Raw genomic sequence first — 6000 nt, forward strand, 5'->3', positions numbered from 1 at the left:
AGAACAAGTATTTTTTTTTCTTATGAAAAAGATTCTTTTTTTGTCCTAATAGCAGAGGTTAATTATAGACAGAAAAACACATACATGTTGAATACCAACGGAACAAGACAAAATCGCATGTTTTCAGTCAATGCATCGAACTGGTTTGGACCGTGAACACATTTTTATGTATATAGCTAATTTTGTGCGTGGGTGTTGCGTTTCGATACTATAGGTGACATTCGCTGCAAGGTTGTTATTGTTGTTTTAAGAGGAAAAGAAAAGGGAAGAATTTATGTTCTTCGTTTCCTGCAATTTGCAAACTATATATAAGTTGTCGAAGTGATTGAAGAGGAATAAATCCGAACATTAATTTCGGAAAACTGGCAATGTGGATATAGGTCAGCCAGCATTTATTGATTCCAAAGTCGTCAATAACACGCCGATGGAAGAAAACAAAATTTTAATGTTAGTTTTCATTATTATTCGAAGTGCTCAGAATGCAAGTTAAATCTGTAAACAATGTGGGAATAACCTGATAATTAATTCTTACCCAATATTGGGTTTTGAAACTGTGCTTGAAGCTGAAATAGTTGGTTAGCGATGAACATTGAGTGATGAAAATCATCTACTGTGCCTAAAGATACTCACAGACATCCGTGCCTGTGTTCGGATCGAACCCACAGCCTGTTAGTTGGAAAGCGGCGACAACTATCTTTCAGCAAAACATGCCGGACACCATTTCTCTTCTGAGCACGAAACTGTTCTTACTGGATGATGTCATAACTTTACTGAATGTCATCCATCATTAGATGCGAGTCTCAAAATGCTTTAAGCACCATTTAGGTTCGTTTTTTTTTTTTTCTGTTATCGATTATTTTTTTTTTCGGAAGAATAACATGAACGCATCAAATGTACGTACGCATGGTATTTTTCTGCTCTGGATGGACACATGTAATTGAAATGTAGTATTTGGAATCCTTACTCATGTCATCGCAATTTTCGTTTCACTCAGATCGCAAAACGCTTCGACATCAAACAAAATAATATCTCCGATTTGATGGCTTTAGGATTTATTTTAACTGGTAATTGTTATTTGCAATATATGACAAAACAATTCCGAACGATAGAAATAATTGAATTCCACTTTATGAAATTTGATATTTAGGATATTTGTACTAATGGTCCCACAGAAGGTTCTAAGCAAGAAGTGAAGAAATTTTATGAGTCATTAGAACAGACAGCTGACATAAAGAAAATGGAAAAAGTGGTCCTTGTTGGAGATCTGAACAGTAAAGTGGGTAATGAATCCCACCAGGCATATTGGAATATTTTGGGAAATTTTTAAGAAAAGGACAAAGCTAATAATAATAGTATTTATTGCTCAGGACACAGACTAATCATTATTAACACATGTTTCAACATATTGTACAAGTTCACGTGGAGAGAAGACACGAGAAATAAAAAAAGCGTCATTGACTACGTCATTGATGATAGTGATATCTTCATGCTCGTTCAGAATACAAAAGTGTATAGAGGTTTTGAAATTGGAAGTGACCATTCCTTAGTACTAAGCAAGTTAAAAATGGAGAAAGTTTTGAAATAAATTAAAGTAAAGCAGCTTTTACAGTTCATTGTAGACCCGGCTATACAAACATTTTTGAAGAAAAAATGAAACAGATTGAAAACAAGAACCAAACCTTGGAGTCTCGGTGGCAAACTCTGAAAAAGACATTACCTGATTCAGCTAAGGAGGTATGTGGTGAAGTTGTCAGCAAGGATAGAAAAATAAGAACACCATGGTGGACACAAGAAGTTAAAAAAGCAGTTATTGAAAAGAAGAAACATATCAAAAGCTCCTAGCAAATAAGTCAGCAGATACCCTAAAAGAATACCGAGAAAAATGTAAGAGAACTAAGCTATATGTAAAAGTCGCTGAACAAAAGTCATGGGAAGACTTTTTTGAATATGGAAAATAAATATCAGGAAGGCGACAAAATGTTCTGGAGGCTATTGAAGAAGCTTAGAAATGGAGAAATAAGTACTGTAAAAGGAATCAAAGATGAAAAAGGTGACATGAAAACTGACGATAAGGATATCCTAGATGTCTGGACTTTGAAAGACTGTTAAACGAACCAAATAGTAACAGAACAGTAGTAGAAAATTTTCAGAAGGAATGCAAAGAGGAGTACATTTCAATACTTGAAGTAGAAAAAGCCATCAAAAACTTGAAATATGTAAAGGCAGCTGGAGTAGATGATATTTGACCAGAAATGTTTAAGTATGGAGGTGTAAAAGCTTTGCAGAAGGTCGAATTCCCAATGATTGGAGTAGAGCTCTCATAGTACCCATCTATGGAAAAGGGAATAAAGCTGAATGTGAGAATTAGAGAGGAATTTCTTTACTGAATGTTCCAGGTAAGATTTATGCAAGCATACTTGTAAAGAGGTTGAGAAAGATTCTGGAAGGGAAGCTTGGTGAAGAAAAAGCAGGGTTCTCAAATATAGTTTGTCAAGATCAGATTTTCACTTTAAGATAAATAGTTGAGAAATCGTGGGAAAATTACAAGGAGCTCTACTTAAGTTTTGTAGATCTGGAAAAAAGATTGTAACATTGTAACGACAAAGTATCCAGAGAAAATCTTTTGAAAACACTATATTTATATTTGGTGAATGGAACATTATATAGAGCAATACATAGTCTAATTTAAGTTGTAAGTCAGCAGTTAGAACTGAAAGAAATACAGGAAGATAATTTAATGTAAAATCAGGGGTAAAACAATGATGCACTCCTATTCATCATCTATATGGATCACATTATGAAAGAAAGTAGCATTAAGCTTGATATTGGAATTGGAGATGTCGAACTTAGCTCTTTGCTTTATGAAAATGATGTTGTCTTAAACACATCCAGTGCAGGTCTTTAGGATTCACTAAGTAAATTGAATAACAGCCGTAACAAATGTGACATGAAAATCAGCAATAAAAACACCAAAACTATGAAAATAGGCTGGAATATAGAAAACTTCAGCTATATTCTGAATGAAGATCCTATAGAACTAGTAAAACATTTCAGCTATTTAGGCACAGTTTTTAGTGAAGGTAATTTAAATCTGGAAATAGACAACAGAATAAGCAAAGCTGGTATGGCGGGTAGCCAGCTAAATAAATTCTTCAAACATCATCAAAACATCAAACTAGCAGTATACAAGACGGTTTTCAAACCAAATTTAAGTTATGGATCTGAGAGTTAGATTAGAAATAAAGCAAGACTAGAAACTACAGATTCTGAGAAAAGTTAGGGGAGTGGACTGATGCATCAATGGCAGAATCATATTAAAAACGATGGTATTAGAAAGGAACTTGACATTGTCAGCATTCAAGAATATGTCAGCAGAGTTAATCTAAGGTGGTCATACCACCTTAGATTAGCTCTGCTGAAGATTAGATTAGCTCTGCTTCACCGGGTCTTAGAATAGACCCGGTGAAGAAAAGTTAGCAAAACAAAACAAGTGTTCTTTGCCAGTGGCAGGATAGAGATCCAGGAGGAAGACCAAGGTTTAGTGGATTGATTCAGTCAAAAGTGCCTCAGAAGTACGAAATGTTGGATATGACAATGTCGGAGTGCTCACAAGTAGTAGATTGATTTGGAAGAAAATTGTTGATAGGAGATTAAGAATAATATAAACTTACTCATGCAGTGCTGTTAATCTGAACACCCTTTGAGGGTACATATCAGAAAATCTATGATGATGATGATGATGATATTTAGAATCATGATTAAAATTTGTAGAAGCAACCCAATTTTGGTTTCAATCGGACCATTGAAATCATATGCTCACAGTGCCTAAGCAAAAACTCTTTTGGGGCTCAACTGATTTCATATTCAAAGTAGCCATTTTACCTTCAGTTGGAAAGAGTGATCAAGCAATGTTAAAAGGAAGTGGCCAACCATGTGTTTTCGCTTAGGATGTTTATCTGTGGTACTACGGAGATGGTAATTATGACAAAGTTACGGAGAAGCGCTAAGTTTCTGCGTAAGTACTATGCCATAAGAAACTACAGGAAAAGGATATTTAGCAATGAATGGAACATGGTGAAGGGGTATTTGAGGGAGATAAATCATGTTGTATTTGAATAAATGAATACAACAAGCAACTCATGAACTGCACAACTCACAGACAAGAACAGTACAACTCACGGACCAATTTGGTAAGGAAGACGAAATTTATGAGATGAAGTTGGCCTGCTCGGCCAAAGAGTCCTTTCACTATGCTTCAAGTAAAAGGAAGAATGATTATGAAAGATATCTTTAATAAATGCAGATGATATGAAGATGACAAAACCAGAAGGAACAGTTGAATTACTGAGTGATCATTTTTCTAAGATGTATCATCAAGGTGAAGATAATGCAGTCATCGATGTAACAGAAACAGATGTGTGAAATGAAGTAGATGAATTGAAGGTACTTAAGATATTGCAGAATCTCATTGCAAGTGGAATATCAGCCCGTGTCTTACGAGAATGTGTAAGAGAACTGGAATTACCTTTGACTAGGCTGTAATTTAAGTCCCACCACTGACAGATTCCCCAAAAGAGAGAGAGTGTGTGTGTGTTTGTGTGTGTAGGGGGGGGGGGATAGAAGATTACATTAGCCTAGATCCATCACGGAAACAGCAAGTTATAGGCCTGTTAGTATCACAGAACTGGTGATTATGGTTTAGGAAAGGTTAGTGAAAGCTAGAATTCAGGAGTGAGCGGATAGGAATATATGGCTATACGGAAGACATATCTTGCCTTCGCAAAGTTATGCTGTCATTGAAATTTATTCTCTTTTATAACAGTAGAGTTAGATAAAGGAAATGACCACGCGATTATTCTGTTGGATTTTTAAAAGGAAATCGAAAGAATACAGCATGGTAATCTATTAAATAAGCTGGAGCAAATGAGGATAGATATGAAGCTGGTAGCATGGATAAGAGGATGATTCAACAGACAGGCATCAAATAGTAGGAGTATATACTGGTGTAGAATCAAAAGAGGTAGGCCCAGGGGGTTCTGTTTGGTCTATTCTTATTTAATTTGCACATTTTTTATACTTTAGCTGATGACTGGATGCGGGCTGGCTCCCATAACCAGTACACTGCTGTGGGTGCCGCTGGACTATTTGTCCATTGGTTTCTAGCCTGGTTGGCACCCTGCCTGGTTTTAACCGGCAGGGGCCAACTGTTGTTACCACAAACAGTGCATTGTGTATGTTACTTGCGTGTATTCTAATGGCCGATTTGCCTATTGTGAGGGACAAAAAAAAACGAGTTTCCGGGGGAAAAACCTCTATCTCTGTATGAGATCGGCTAACTCACCTTCAGTTGAAAAGCTCTGATAAAGGTTCTTCGCTTACTAGACGGGATTCCAGCCCGGGTCTTTTTAACCAAAGGGCTTCGTCTATACCGACTAAGCTACAGAGGTTCAATTTGCACATTAATGCTATTGGAGATGATTTGATGAGCGATATCCAGTTCTTTGCTTATGATACAATAGTAAATAAAAGTGATGTAGAAGATCGTGCAGAATAACTTAAATAAGCTTGCATTCTGAGAGAACGATAATGGTTGCTAGTTCAACATAACAAACTGCAAAGTTATGCACTTTTTGACTGAAAAGACTACAAGCTATCTATTATATTAATAGGAATGCGCTACTAGAAATTGAAGGGCCAGAGATTTAGGAGACGGTGGACAGGGAACGAAGAGTTCACGTGACAAAAGTGGGCAAAATAGAACAGAGTATTGGTTGTCGGAAAAAAAGAAAAAGAAAAGAAAATTACGGACAGGGAAGTTTGTTGTTCTTCTTTAAAATACTTTGATACGTCTAGTAGTCCAAATCTGTGCACAGTACACATCTGAACTACTGTGTACAGATTACTGTTGAATGGCCTAACAAACAAAATTCTTTCACAGGTAAATAAAAAAGGACTACTGAATATACAGATTCTTCATTCTTCAAAAAAAAAAAAAAAAAA

This window comes from Typopeltis vanoorti, chromosome 24 (assembly GCF_054136105.1).
Source record: "Typopeltis vanoorti isolate ZY-2024b chromosome 24, IOZ_Tvanoo_1.0, whole genome shotgun sequence".
Taxonomy (NCBI): Eukaryota; Metazoa; Arthropoda; class Arachnida; order Uropygi; family Thelyphonidae; genus Typopeltis; species Typopeltis vanoorti.